Here is a 16,189-nt window from a genome sequence, read left to right as displayed (position 1 = left end):
CCAAGCAGCAGCTCGTTGCGCAGCGCATCTCATATTTATTGGCTCATAATTGAAGGCAGCCTGGAGATGTCCCAGCACCGGGCCCTGGCAAGACAGATGGGGGCACAATGACTGCTGAGGGAGGGAGTCAGAACACAGACTTCCTCACAGGAATGCAGCCATGGAGGGGAGGCCAGAGAAGGGGAGGAACCTAGCCAGCTGCTGCACTTGCCCTAAGGGGTCTGACTCAGGCTCAAGGTCCTGCTTCTGCCACCCACTTGTGATGACCTTGGGTCAGACCCTTCCTTCTCAGGCCCATAATTTCAGGTTTCTGGGTTTTATTACCAAGGTATGGGAGAGCTGTACTTGGATTTGGGAAAATCTGTTCTACTAATTTGCTGCATGGCTTTAGGTGAACCTCTTTACCTCTCTTGGCCTTGTGCTTTCTCCTTTCAAAGAAGAGAAGACGCTTCTGTTTTCTATACAAAGACTGAGGGGATGGGGTTGGCCTATAAGCATCCAGGTTGTGCATTTAGCAATAGCACTGGAAGATTCCCCTTTAGGGGAAGGCAAAGAAACAAGAAATGCTGCCAAATATTAAGAACCTGCCATGGCTCCCAGTTCCTCATGGGAATGGTCCAAATTTCCATGCTTGGCATTTAAGTCTCCATGAAACCTGCATAGTCCTACTGCTATTATTTGTGCCTTTGTGGGGAAAGGGTCTGGGGCTGGGGTCCAGGATGCCTGGGTTCTGGACCAGTCTCACCACTATCTTGCTGTGTGACTTTGGGCAAGGTGTTGACCGTTTTCAGGTCTCAGTCTCCCCCTCTGTAAGATTTCTGTATGTGATCTATGATGCAATTGGGATCCCTAAGCCCAGAGCCAGTTGGTGACTAAGTTCTGTCGTCTCTCCCTCTAAGTGTCCGCCAAATCCATCCCTCCCTGCGTCCAATTATGGCCAGTGCCTCACCTCAGTACTCATCTTTTTCTCCTGGACCAATGCAGTAGCCTCTTCACTGGTCCATCCTCTCATCAACCTATCCACCCATGCATCAATCCATCCATCCATCCATCCATCTATCCATCCAACACTCACTGAATGTCACTGTGAGTGACATTGACACTCTTTTGTCAAGCCTCCACATGCTGGACACTCAGAAAAGGACCAGTGATGATCCCTACCCCTGTGGAACCAGAGAGAGAGACCTGTTCTCCCTCACTCCCCCACGCCAATGGCACCTCTTGTTGCTGGTCTCTGCCCAGGGAGAAGGTAATGAATGTGACTGCCTGGCATTTCTTCTCAGAAAGTTATTTGTCGCATAGACTTGGGGCTGGGGATAGAGTCTCCACCAGAGATCAGTCTTAAAGTTACAAGTCTTAGCCATTGACAGCTTTGTGATACTGTTGAGAACCTGGGCACTGGAAGCGGTTCAGTTTCCTTCTTCAGGTGTCCCAGCCTGATTTCTACCTCTGGTTAGGACTAGTCCCTGCCAGGCACAGCCACCCATTCAGAAATATGAGTTCCTCTGCTGGGTGTCAGGGACACTTGCTCCTTGACCTTACAGCTCACAGACCTGGAGATGGGAGACAGGGACCTTTGAAGGGAGAGAAGATGAGGCCAAATCATGGCAGTGGTGGTGGACGGAGAGAGAGGGAAGGATGCCAGAGAGGTAGACTTGGCGAGAGGATATGTGGTGTGCAGGTCCTGCGTGCACAGGGGTGAGGGTGGCCAGGTGGGAACTTAGGATGCGCCAGCTCTACTGAGTTGTTTCTGGGGTCCGGGCCCACTGGGATTTTCAAGAGAATGAGTCCTGATCAGAAAGACTGGCCCCTCCCAGGGGAAGGGCTGGGAGATTCTCTCTAAGTCCCTCTTCACCTTCCAGGGAACTATCAGCTCAGGGCTGAAGTCACTGCTTTGGACAAAAGGCTATTTTCTGTAGGCCCAATATGATGGTCACATTGAGTGGCACCATTAGGGAGCTTTTCCAAGTGCAAGGTTATTCATTTCCTGGATGTAATTTCACAGAAGGAATATGGCCAAAATGGAACCTCATTAGTCTAACAACTGAAGCAGCCTATTCAGGATGCAAAATCGAATGTTACCTACGTAGCGTGTCTGTCAGTGACATCATAACCCCACCTTCATTCTGCAAATAATCACAGAGCACTGTGGGCTGGGCTCAGGGCCAGGCTCTGGGAATCCACAGTCTGTGCCTACATTTGCTTTAGTTTTTATAGTTTTATTTTTACATTTCATCCTTTAACTCATACAGGGGTTATTTTGGCATATGGTATAAGGCGAAGCTCTAAAATGATTTTTCCCCAATTGGGCTGGGTACACGTGATTTACAGTCTAGGTCAGAATTTCCCAGAGTGATTCTGCAGAACACTAGTCCCATAACATGATCAGGAGTCAAAAAGATTCTGTAGTCAAAAAGTTTAAGGACTGTCACATCCCCATAACCTTCTTAGAGATTCACACCGGTTGTGAACACAGTAAAGACTCCAAGGAGGCCTGCAGTAAGGAAATTTTATGTCTTGTTTCCTAAGTTTATTTGACTACAGAACCCAATTTTAAATAACAGTCGTGAACACAATGCAGAACATCCACTTTGGAGTAAAGATGATCCTAGGGCAAAACCAAGACTGAGGCCTCCTCTGCCTTAGATCCAGCTCCTACTGGCTTGTGGATCTGGAGTCTGGCCAAGAAGAGTGATACGACATGACCGGTTCTGCTCCAGGGCCCACAGTGCTAAGAGCTCTGCCAGGAGCCATAAACCATGGTGCCCCAGGGAGGCCGAGGTGGCCTGTCTGGCACTCAGCTAAGACTTCACGGAGGAGTGTTTACTCTGGGCCTTGAAGGATGAGCAGAAGTGTGTGAGGTGGCTCTTGTGAAGGCAGGACCTACGGTGGTGACACCCTGCCAGAGCAATGACACAAACCATGCCTTCAGAACCATGGGATGGCAAGAGCTGTATGAACAGAGATGCCCAAATGAGATGCCCCCGGGGATGACAGGTGAGAACACAAATGCCTATAACGTGGGACAAAGGTAGGTGTGGGCACACAGCCGGAACAGCTGCTGGGAGGGGGACTTAGCATTCACTTTCCAAGTTATGGATCTGCCTTGATGAGGCAGGGTCACCCGGGGCCTCATTACCACAGTCAGCACAGACCACACATGTGACCCCCTCCCAAGGCCTCTCTTTCCTCAGGGAGTCTGCAACGTTCCTGTCTTGTCTGGAACAAGTAACTGGGGAGTTGGAGTGGAGTGAGGAGAAGGTGGGGACCTGGATTCCTAGGGATTAATTAGGGCCCTTCAGTAAGATCCGTTTCCCCTCTGGAGGCCAATTAGGGCATCTGGAAGCTTGGGAGATGGGGAGAAGGGAGGTAGGTATGTGTGAATGTGCTTAAGGCAGGCCCAGCCATCCTCCACTGGGCTAGGTCCCTCTGGGGGGACAGTAGATCTCAGGGGCACCCTGTCCACTTACAGGAAAAGTACAAGCGCAAAGATAATCACAGGACTGCTTTCATCATCTAAGAACAGGACATTAGTGTTGCATTGTATGAAGTGCATGACCATGACCACAGAAATCGCCCTCTCCTCTGAAGTACTGTCCTGTACTGAGCACCCACTAGGGGCCAGGCCTAAGTGCGGCCTTAAGTTTCGTGATCTGCCAGCAGTGCCCAAGGTTCCAATGCATCCACATCCACATCAGCACTTGTTGTTTTCTCCTTTTTTGATAGTAGCCGTCCTAATGGGTGTGGAGTGGTATCTCATTGTGGTTTTGAATTGCATTTCCCTAATAATTAGTGATATTGAGCCTCACGTCATATGCTTATTGGCTATTTGGATATCTCATTTGGAGAAATGTCTATTCAAGTCTTTTGCCCATTTTTAAATTGGGTTGTTTTTTTTTCCTTGTTGTTGTTGAGTTGTAGGAGTTCTTTATATATTCTGGATTAATCCCTAATCAGTTATATGCTTTGCAAATATTTTCTCCCATTCTGTGGGGTGCCTCTTACTCCCTTGATAGTGACCTTTGATGAAGAAAAGACTTTCATTACAATGACGCCCAGTACATCTATTTTTTCTTTTGTTGTCATATCTAAAAAATCATTTTCAAATCCAGTGTCTTGAAGCTTTTCCTCTGTGTTTTGTTCTAAGAGTTTTGTACTTTTAGCTCTTATGTGTAGGTCTTTGGGATAGGTAGTTTTTATCTTAGTTCATCTAATAAACATTTATCGAACGTCTACTAAATGATGGATCCTGGACCAGATGCTTGAGAATACAATGATGAACACAATTATTTAAGTCAAGCATGTAATAGATTAGGTATTTGAGGTTCAGAGAAATGAAGCAAACTGTCTAAGGTCACCCAGCTGGTAAGTGCGAGAATCATGACTCCATGTGAGGTCTTTTGACTGCAGGTCTACTCTCCTGTGCTATGTCCCTTCCCTGTTTGCACACCACCTACAGCTCCTGAATGCCCAGGAACAAAGACCGTACTCCTCAATAAGGCACTCTGGGCTCTTTATTGGGTCCACATTTCCATCCTCTTCTTTCCTGAACCACTCCTTATATAGCCCTCACTCGAGCCAGTGGGCAGGTCTTAGTCCAATGCCCCAGGTCTCTGCTTCTCTCTTCTTTGTTTCAAACCCACCTACACTCAAAGACCCAGCTGACAACCATCTGCTCCAGAAAGACTGTCCTAACCTCTCAGCCCTCACACATCTCTTCCCTTTTCTTCCCACAGAATTCAAAGTCTCAGTGTTATACTTATTTGCATCTCATTAAAATCTTTCTAATATCTGAATAAGCAACAGATTTCAAGTCAGAGAAACCTGATCTTGAATCCTCTTTCTGCCACTTTGTAAAGTCACATTATCTCTCAGAACCTGTCCCCTCCTCTGTAAAGTGGGGACAGCAATGCCTACATGGCTGGTTTATTGAGAGATTTAGAAACCATGACCTAAATCCCTGACACAGTACACAGCCCAGAGCAAGCGCTTAGCGATATTGGTTATTGGTTCTCTCTCTCCCACCCCCTACTTCCCCTCTTCAGTCCCCTCTTCCCTGTGTCCTGAGTGTGAGTCTGCTCTTCTCAACTGATCATCAGTGTGTCCCCCCAACAACTCTGCGTCCCTCACTATCATGGCAGTGTAGGAGGAAAGTCACCCTGTGCTCATCCCCTCCCCGCCCCCGGGATTATTATCCTCCTTCCAGAGAAAGAAATGAGGCCCATAATGGAAAAGTGACTTCCCTGAAGTCACTGTTGGCCGGGTCTGCCACTCATGTATCCAATGGTTTATTTCATTAATTGTACCACATAAACTTAGCTTGTGTATTTATTTGCTTGCTGTCTGTTCTCTCATTTGAATGTGTACTCCATGAGGACAGGAATTTTGTCTCACTCATCTCTCTATTCCCTATGCCTACCTTATAGATTTTTCTTCATAGCAGGTTATTGAATGTTATCAATTTGATTCAAAGGAAAAGGCAGTGGGGAATAATTAATCCAGAATGTCCACTGAAAGCAGCCCTTTTTAAGAACACTGAGCTCCCTGAATCTACATGCAACTTTTAGCATCCTAGATCCCAATTCAGAAGGGCCCTTAAAGACGTCTTGGCCCAAGCCCCTCATCTTACAGAGAGCTGAGGCTTAGAGATGGGTAAGGACTTGGTGAGTGACATATAGCAAGGTTGCCATAAAGCTAAATTGGAACCCTGGTCCCCTGCTGCCCAATCTAGGCTCATTTCCCTCTCCCAGGGGGCATGTTGTTTACCTCAGGAATGTGAGAAGAAAAGCCTAGGCGAGGGCTTTGCATTTGCAGTGCCTTCCCGTCATACATCAGTGGCTGCCTCCTGTGCTTTCTGTGTTCTGAGCTCCCTCCCTCTGAGGGGCCCTCTCCATTGCCTCAAATGCAGGGCAGAGCTCTGTGCCACCCTTTCAGTATGGAGAAGGGATGGACAGAGGACGAGGTTCTAGGGTCACAGACCCATACAGCCCGATCCTTCATCTGTACAGATAGAAATACTAAGGCCTAGAGGTGGCCAGGGACTTGTTCAAGATCATACAAGCCCTTATCATCCACACCCCCAACCCCGGGTTCACTTATACAATGGGGACAATAATCTCTCCCACACAAACATGTTGTGAAAAATCACATGAAGCAACACGTCCAACGAATCCTTCAGAAAACTCCGTAATGTTAGAGACTTGAGTCCCCTTAACCCCAAGCCCTCACCCATCTTAACTGAGTCTTCAGCATCACCCAGAAATCTCATTGTCAGCTCACTCTCTCATTCTCTATTGCACTATTTGCTACTTCAAATCTTCACTCTCCTCAAATCTCTCGCACCCTTCACCCCTACTTCTTCTACTCCTCCTTCTTGTTTCTCCCCCTTGCTCACCCCGGTCCTCTTTCTTCTAATTCTTCTTCTTCTCTCTATTTCTCCTCCTTCTGCTCAAGATTCTTTTCTATTCTTGGCTCTCTGCATTTCCATTTAAATTTTAAATCACTTTGTTAATCTCCATACATACATGCACAAAACTCTGCTTGGATTTTGATTGAAATTTCCTTGTACCTATCCTTCAATTTGGGAAAAATTGACATTTTCACATGAGTCTTCCAATATATTAGCATGGTATAGCCCTCTGTTTATTTAGGTCTTTTTAATTTTTCTCGATAATATATTGTAGTTTCCTGTGTGGAGGCCTTACACCTGTAGTGAATTGGGATGGGATCCTGAATTAGCACTGTCTTGTTTAATATCTCTAGCATTTGAGAAAGATAGGGTAAATGGTAATTATAAGGACCATGGAGTTAGTCAGTTGTTTCCATGTAAGATTGTGTGTGTGTGTGTTTGTGTGTGTGTGTGTGTAATTTCACTCCTCCTGTTTCTGTCATTCTGTCTATCATAAGGATTTAATTTTCTTTTGCCTTAAATACCCTTTGGTGTGGGTTTTACGATGATGAGTTCTTTTAGCTTTTGTTTGTCAGAAAATGACTTTATTTCTCTTTCTTTTGTAAAGGATACTTTCACTGGGTATCGAAATTTTGGTTGACAATTGTTTTCTATCACCACTTGGAAAATATCATTACATTGTCTTCTATTTCCATTGCTTCTGTTGAAAAATCTGCTGTCAGTATACAAAGGTTGTTTCTTGAAGGGAATTTGGTTTTTTCCTCTGGCTGTTTTAAGAATTCTTATTCATCTTTAGTTTTTAACAACTTTACTATGATATGCTTGTTTATCTGATTAGGGTTTGTAGGATTAATTGAGTATATGGATTGATGTCTTTAGTCAGTTTTGAAAAATCCTTAATCAATAGCTCTTCAAATATTACTTCTTCTCCATATTTTCTCTCCATTGTCTCTGGGGCTCCATGTTGAACCTTCTTTCTTCGCTCCATAAATCTCTTGTACTCTCTCCTACATTTGTCATACTTTTGTTGCCTTGTGCCTAATACTGGAAATTTTATTCTGACGCATATTCCAGTTCACTTATTTTTTTTTCTTTAGCTATCTATTAAAATTGTCCATTGAATTTTAATTTCAATTATTAGATTTTTCAATTTTAGAACTACTATTTGGTTCTTCATTGTAGTTTCCTTCTCTCTGTTGAAATTCTCCATTTCTCTAAGTGGGTTTTAGAAAAATATTTAATATTGAATATTTCCTTTTCTTTGTTTTTTCCTTCTTAGTTCTGGGCACTTTTTTCAATGTAATCTTCCAACTTCCTAATTTGTTTCTCAGCTATATCTATTCTGTTAATTTTTTAGATTGTATTCTTTATTTCAACTATTATATTTTTCAACTTTAATATTTTTCCATGGATCTTTTCTGTTTCCTTGCTTGTGTCACATATTGCTAATGTCTTATGGCATCATTATAAATATATTTTATAAGTTAACTTTAATTCTTAGTCTCGCTTCTTTAATATTTCTTTTATTGTTGAAATCTGTAACCCACTATATTGTTTTTCCTTAAAAATAGTTGTGCTTCTCAAATGTCTTGTTACTTTAGCCTGCTAATTGATTTTTTTCCTAGTTTAGCAGTGTCAGGCAATGCACATGAGGGAAGGTCAGACCCAAACTGTGTCAGTTCCAATTAGCTCAGGATGTGGAGAGTAGATGAACCCCAGCTGCAGAAAACCACAATCCATCCCTCCCTTGCTGACCGCACAGTCCTTAGGAGGTCAAGTCAGCTCCCTGGTCCCACAGGCAGAAGCAGCTTTAGGATGGGACTGTCATTACCCAGTTCTAGTAATTTGGAGGGGAGCAGTGTACAGGCAAACGCCTGAAGCCAGTTATCCACATGTCTGTTTCTCATTTCCTCAGAAGTGCTTCTGTGCTACCCTGGTTTTGCTGAGGTCGCTTGGAATAGAGTTCCAAGTTGCTGCTGGTGCAGGAGGCAGGCACATATTTAGGGAGAGAAGTCAAAGCAAAACTCCACTAGTTCCTTTTTGTTTTCTCCTCCTACAACACTTCAGGGCCGCCTCCTGCCCAAACCCAATACTACTACCCTCCAATAGACCACTTCTAAATGGACCACTGTCACACCAGGGATGTCTTACAGTTTTCTGAGCATCCCGGTGTTTTCCCTTTGTGGCTCCTTGAGATCGAGGTTGTGGGAGGAAGCCGGCAGTTTTGGTAGTTCAATGACTGGGTCAGAACTTCTTTATTTATCTTCAAAATGAAGTTTCTCTTATTTTTATTATGGCTTGTGCAATAATAAGCCCAGTAAATAATAATATAATAACAATAAAAAGTAAATCCAACTGAAAATATTTTATTTTACTTAAATTTAATAGAAGAAAAAGAAACTGAAGAAATCAATGAACTTCAGATAAATGTATATTCAACTCAAGAGATATTAACTCCTAGAAGAAGCAGAGTGATTCAGAAATAAAAAGGTTATGAAAAAATTAAGAGATTGGAGTCCTTTTTAAATTTCTCATTTCTGTTTTAGAAGATATTAACTTTGTACACTTGTTCTCACCTCCTTTTGATCCTCAAAAATGTTAGTAATTAATTTTACTTTGTTAACGTTTACAACATTAATTTCAAGTCTATGGTTATAATCCCCAGAGTTATTTGGTCTTAACTCTATGTTTAAATGGATTATTTAGTACTCATGATCATCCTTTCATCACTTCTCTATTCGATTTCTTTATTTTGATTCATCTCTTGGCTGTCTGGATTTCTTTTTTTTAAGGATTGGCACCTTTTGGTTACAAGTGACAGAAGCCCAGTTCAAACTAGCTGTACCTGTTAGTCTGCTTGCAAAGAGAAATCAACTCTGGCTGGCTTAATGAGCAAAGAATTTTACTAAAGGATATTAGCCAGCTCTCTATCAGGCCAGAGAATTTAGGTCACGTGCATGGGCTCTACTTGCAAAGGAAGCTGGAAAGCAAGTGAAGGCTTCTTTAGTGGGAGAAGGTAGGAAGCTCCTCAGACATAGGAAGCTTCTGGGAAGCCAAGAGAATAACAAATGTCCAACACACCAGCTTGAGTAAAATAGAATCTATCTGTTCACTTAACTGGGAAGTCCAAGGGGATAGTTTGGCTTCTGAGATGGCTGCTCCAGGAATTCAGGTGACAATTTTGTTCTCCTTGCTCCAACTGTCAAAAATATTTTTCCCATGTTGGTTTCATTCTTAGACAGGTTCTTTCCAGAGTCACATTATAACTTTCCTTGGTACTTTTGCTTTTTGGGTCCCTTCCTTCATACAAAAATATTAAAAATTATATTTTACAATTGCACTGGTATATAGGTGAATATAATCCAGGCTGGATTGTATTCCTTTTCTTCTTATTTTAAAAGAAATTAAAACATTTTCTTGGGCTCCTAAAAGTATGATAGGCCTTCGGCACTGTGCCTACCGTGCCTGTGAATAAGCCAGCCCTGACTCTTTCCATGTCGTGGGAAAGTTGGCCAGGAGCAAATCTTGACGCACAGTTTTTGTATTGTCCTTACAGCTCACAATCCCAGGTCATGAGACTGCACGATGCTCTTTCTTCCGTTGTATATATCATGGCTTGAAAAGTCCCTCTGCTCATTGTGGAAGGATAGCTCTGTTCAGGGTTTGGGAATTTTCTAGCCAGACTGGGTCACGTGCCCACCCTTGAGGTGGGGAAGGTGGTGCTGTGTGGTTGACAATCCCACTGGAATCACGTGTAGTGGGGAGTTGTAGTTCCTAAAAAGAAGAGGTTCTGGGCACACAAAAGTAGTAGATGTCCACTCCAGCATCAAGGCGGTGATATTGAAGGCTGAGAAGAGGTTCACTGTCGTGGAAGATCTGGCCTCACCAGGAAATGACTGAGCAAGTTGGCAGCTATGTTGTTCATTTAGGTTTGCCCCTGAGCACCATCTTGGAAGGTGCCACACACTTACTGGCAGGTGGGCTGGAAGGTTCATTTATTTGTTCAGGTGCAACCAGTAATTAGGTATAAAGTCATAGAAGTAAAAATCCTAGATTTCTAGACTCTTTGACTTAAAATTTTAAGAATTTGGAGCCATTGAAGCTTAGATTCTGAAGATCTTAGCATTTTAAACTCTAAGATTCTAAAATCTTGAAAATCATGAAATTTTATATTTTTACTGCTTTTTCCTTGGAATCTTTGCTTCTAAGTTTTAAATTTTTACATTCTTAAACCATAAACCCTGAATTTGAGAACTTTAGAATCTTATACCCTAAGAATGGTTTAAGATAATAGGATATTAGAATATTTGAATATATCTTAGAATCTTGACTTTGGAATCGTGAGATTTCAGAATCAGAGAAGCTTGGGCTCAGACCACTGATCTCTTGACCTTAGGACTTCTGAGCTGTCAGGGACCTAAAGTCAGAAAAGAACCTTATTTGGTCTCTTGGGCCTTTTCAAGGAGGCACTGGAGTAGGCGATGAATTTAGAGTCCCAGGAAATAGTGAAATAGTTTCTTTTCTGGGTATCCCATCCTGAACGTGACATGCTCCTTGCCTGGTGGTCTCACGCTCTCCCCAAGAGCCTGGATCTTGTATCTGCAACACCCTGAGCCCATGCCACCCCATCTTCTTGGGGCCAGGGTGCCCATGTGCTCCCTAATGACTACTCACATAAATGGGATCCAATAACTGGGCAGATGAGCCAGTAGGAGAGGGCAACAGGCCCCCTTCCCCGTCCTTTTCCCAAGCATCCTCTGAGCCTGCTGGAGGCAACGAAGCCTTCTCTGAATATTGGCCCACTGGCAACTGGAATGGAGGAGATTCCAGCCCTGGAGGACGCCTCCAGTAAGATACAGAAGTACCAATGAAATCCCACCAGGCTCTTGCAACATACCATAAGCTCACTTGTTGTCTAGGGCCAGATATTTGGTATTATCCTAATACTTCCATTATATTATTCATATGTCAGATCACCACCTCTTAATGCTTAGCATTAATCAAGCTGTTCAGGGATAGGAATATCCTCTGAAACTAGGGATTGTCCAAGACAATCTACTGAGAATAAAACGTAACACAAAACAGTATTAGTCCTTAACTTTCTGGTGGTCATTATTTTGTTTTAAGCAGATGAATGCATAATTATATCCATGCATTTATATATAATACATGTATGTTTATTTATATTCTATGTATAAGATGGATTTGAGATAGCTTTGGAAACTGAAGACAATGTGAAATAGGACAAAACATAAAAAATAATCTAGGGGGTGGGATAAGAGCAAGAGATATTTTCAGGACCTTGAATAAAACAGGTATAAAAGATGAGAAAGAGGCTCTGAATTCCTGTCAGCTAAGGTGAAAAAGAATATGGCTGGGAATAAAGGATTTCATTACCTGGTAAAAGAAAGAAAAATAGTTTTCTTTTGATAACATTTTTTTTTCCCTACTGGATTTAAAGAGAAAGTTGTAGGACGGTGCTGAGTAATACAATGGGCATTGTATTCAACTCATTGGTTCTGCACGATAAGATTAAAACCTAATGCTTTCATTTGAAATACGGTGTTGGAGGAGAGCTCTATGAATACCCTGGACTGCCAGAAAGAGGAACAAGTGGGTCCTAGAGCAAATTACACCTGAGCTAACACTTGAGGCAAAAATGATAAAACTGAGGCCATCTGACTTTGAGCACATCATGAGAAGGCAAGATCCTTTGGAAAAGACAATAATTCTGGGAAAATTAGAAGGTAGGAGGAGCAGAGGAACACCAAATATGAGATGAGTTGATTCCATAAAGGCAGCCACAGGCAAGAGTCTACAGCAGCTCAGTAGGGCGGTGGATGACAGGACATTGTGGACATCACGCATTCATAGGGTCGCCAGGAGGCAGAGCTGACTTGATAGCTCATAATGACAATGCTTACTGAGTGCTTACTATGTGCCTACTTGTGTTAGAAATGCAAGTTCTTGGGCCCCTTAAGAGACCAACTGAATAAAACAATCTGAGCATAGGGCCCAGCAAGCTGTGTTTTAACAAGCCCTCGGTGTGATTTCACGGCACGCTGAAGTTCAAGAACCACTTGTGAAGAGCTTTGGCAAACAAGGGGAGGGGCAGCTTGGGATTCTGTGTCACCAGGCATCACTCTCCAGGTCCTTGACCCTCTTGAGGAAGATTGACCTGTGACTCTGCTTTTACTCATTGAGTAAGTTTCCCTCGGCGTAAGGAGGACAGGTAATTAATGGGCTGAGACAGCTTAATGGAAATGAAATGGATCTCAGCCAGGAGACCTGGGCTGTGGCTCCAGTCTTTAATTTAGTCTGAGTCTTTGGGGAATACATCCTTTCTCTCTCTGGGCATGAGTAAATCCATCTATACAAGAGGGATCTGATGAGAGGATTAAGAGAGTGGGAGGGAACTAATGCTGAATGACACCACGTACCAACGCTGAAATATTTAAATTCACTACTCTGTGCCAGGCCCTATGAGAGGTGAGGGGCATACAGAGGTGAAAAAGGCAGACCCAGTGCCTATCCTCACATGGCTGATGTCTAATAATACATGCAAGTAATTACAAGGTAATTATAATTCAGTGTGATAAGGGCTGTGATTGGGAACCTCTATACTGGCTAGAAATTGGTGTTCTTTTTCTAGTATAACAACTAGAAAAAAACTTAAAATGCTTTTTACAATAGTAACAGATATGGTGAAGTTTATACTATCAAAAATGACTACCACATTTGTTGAAAAAATTAAAAATTTGAATGAAAGACATAAAAGAAGATTTGAATACATGGGGAGCAAATAAGTGGAAAATAAGTGAGAAGGGTAGCATAATGCAATCTCAAAAAATTTATTGCTAGATTTTTGAGGGAGCTTACAAACATATTCCAAAATTTAAATGGAAAGGTAAAGACAAACAAACAAGTAAGTCAACTGCGAAAAATATGAACGGCGAGACAGGGCTGCCTGAATAAGATAGGTAAAAAGACATACTGCACAGCTATAATAATAAAATATGATGGGACTGGCACAGCAATAGGCAAATAGATAATAGAACACAATAGATAATTCAGAAGTAGACAAGGTATATGGAAATTTGAAATCAATAAAAATGGCACTATAAAACAATGAGGAAGGAAAGATATTTTTTAGGTAGATTTGAGAAAAATGGCTTCCAATATGAAGAAAAATAAAACAGAATCCCTACCTTACATGTTAGAGAGGACCTCCCCATGGATTTGAGATTTAAATGTGAAAGATAAAACTAGGAGTATCTGGTGAAATAGTGGAAAGGAGAGGCTGAGAATCCACATACCAGATGGTGGACAGTGTGATGGATTTGAGTCTGTCAAAATTAAGAATTTCTGCTCAGTGAAGGAAAGATCACAAATTTGAAAACATATTTGTAATATTTCAAGTTGCCAAGGGACAAACATATAGAAGTCCTAAAAGCAATAAAATAATACAAGAAATTCAAAGAAAATGGGCAAAGATTCTCAATAAGCAATTCACATAAGGGGAAATGCTAGGTGCTAACAAGTATGTACAGAGATGATTCATTAGTAATCAGAGAGACGCAGATGAAACAGAATGAGGTGCCACTTTAACCTGAGAAAGATGGCAAAAAATTAGAAAGCTGGATCATACCAAATGTTGCTGAGGGAGTGGGGAGAGGGAAACTATATAGTCCATTCCTGCTGGGAGTGTAAACGGTGCAACCATTCTAGGAAACAATATCAGAGTACAGTCAATTCTTATTATTTGTGCTAGTTATGGTCTGTAAAGTCACTGTGAACACTGAATTAGCGAATGCTGACTCATGCTCCTAGGGGAGATAAGGGTTAGGTTCCTTCGAGCCTCTGTTCACAACATTTGTCAACTGATCAAAACAAAATCTTGTTTTACATGTTTCTGTTTAAAGATATCTTATTTAATATATATTGTTGATTCGTTAACATTGAACTCATGGACAACAACACTATAACTCAGGAATGAAGCTTATCTAACACATGTATTTTCTCCATAAGGCACATCACGGACTTTTTCGTGCTTTGGAGCCCTAGACAGCACTTCAGTGCTTTAGGTGGGTGCTATTTTAAACAGCAATATTACCAAAAAAGCATAAAAATGGGAAAAACATGACACTAAATAGACTGTGGAAAGGAACTTGTTTACAGTATGAACTGAAAAAAGAAGGTAGAGTGTCACCTTGTTAGACCTCAACTTGGAGCATGTGCGTGGGTGACTCAGATATTTAGCTGCTCTGGGCATGGCTGTGAGTGATCCTCATAGTACCCTGAGTATTGGTTTTGGGGTTAGCGAGTCAGAGAATTTGCAAATGCAGAATCTGCAAATAATGAAGAGGAACTATGTTTAGCTAAACTTTATGCATATCCTATGACTAATCCATTTGACTTGTTGTTACATATTCCAGGGAAGATCCTCCGTGGGTCCCTAAAAGGACACACACAATGACATTCACAAGACGTTGTGCTAGCAAAGAGTTGGAGGCAATTTAGGTGTCCTCTACTAGGAAAGGAGAAAAGTGAAATGCGAAGAAATCATACTATAGATTATGCGTCAGTTGGGACCAATGAAACCAGACGTATAAATAGCAATATAGATCGAAAAAATAGAATTGAGTGAAAAATGTAAGAAATAGACTGCAACATGTAACACAATTCTTTTTATGTAAATTGAAAGTATAAGCACATGCACAAAACAACAGTACACCTTTTACAAAGATATGCTTATCTTTAGGGGCATACATCCAACACATCAGAGTGGATGCTTAAGTGGGAAAGGGGAACGAGATGGGAATTGAAGGATTAGATGTAAAGGGGAAGATAAATAAAACAAGCAAGGAGCTTGCACAGACATGGGTATAATGTGCTCGGAGCCTTCTTCTCCTGAGATCCAAAAATAAAAAGTAAAGAAGCGCCATGATGGGGGAATTATAAAGTGCTAAGAGGGCACATACAAAAGGCATCTGCCTCGCATTCCAAGGTGAGGTGCCAGGGCAGGCTCCCTCGAGAAAGTGATGTTTCAGGAGAAGCCTGAGGAAGATTTTAGCTGAAGTAGACAGGGAGGAAGACGGCTTCAGGAAGTGAGAAGAGTGAGTTACCGGCGAAAAGGAGAACTGAAAGAAGTTCGGAATTGCCGTAAGAGGCAATGGTGAGGAGTGAAGACAGAGAGATCATTTACGGCTGGATCAGAGAGAGCCTTGAGGTTATGTTGCGGGTGGTAAGGTGACCAGATGTGTACGTCAGAAAGCCCATTCTGGCCACTTGTGGAATGCAGGGTGGGCTAACAGGCAGTGGGCACACAGGCAGCGGGCAGGAGAGACTGTTGTGCTCGTTCAGGAGAGGGAAGGTGGTAACGCCCGCCCCAGGCTCGATGAAGTGGGGATGGTGAGGGGCGATGCAGTCCAGAGATATCTGAGAGGTGAAATTACCTGGTCTCACTCAACTCTTCACAAGACCACCTGACACAGATAAGGGAACGACTCCCCTAAGTGTACCAGGCTTCAAAGGCCTGCTCTCCCATCCCTCTTTTCAAGGCAAACTGCTCCACTAATTCTCGAATGTCCATATTAAACCATAGGATTGCACTCCATACATCTCCCTCTGGCCATAGCTTATTGCTCCATAGCTGAGCATCTGACCGAAGGGCAGCAAGCCCCCAGGCTACTCAGTGACCTATGATCTATGGCCTGGTTTGAAACTATTTTTAGAAATATTTTTTTTATTCTGGTAAAGTATGTATAATATAAAATTCAC

The sequence above is a fragment of the Equus caballus genome, chromosome 7 (assembly GCF_041296265.1).
Source record: "Equus caballus isolate H_3958 breed thoroughbred chromosome 7, TB-T2T, whole genome shotgun sequence".
NCBI classification, from domain to species: Eukaryota; Metazoa; Chordata; class Mammalia; order Perissodactyla; family Equidae; genus Equus; species Equus caballus.
This window is presented reverse-complemented; position numbering follows the sequence as displayed.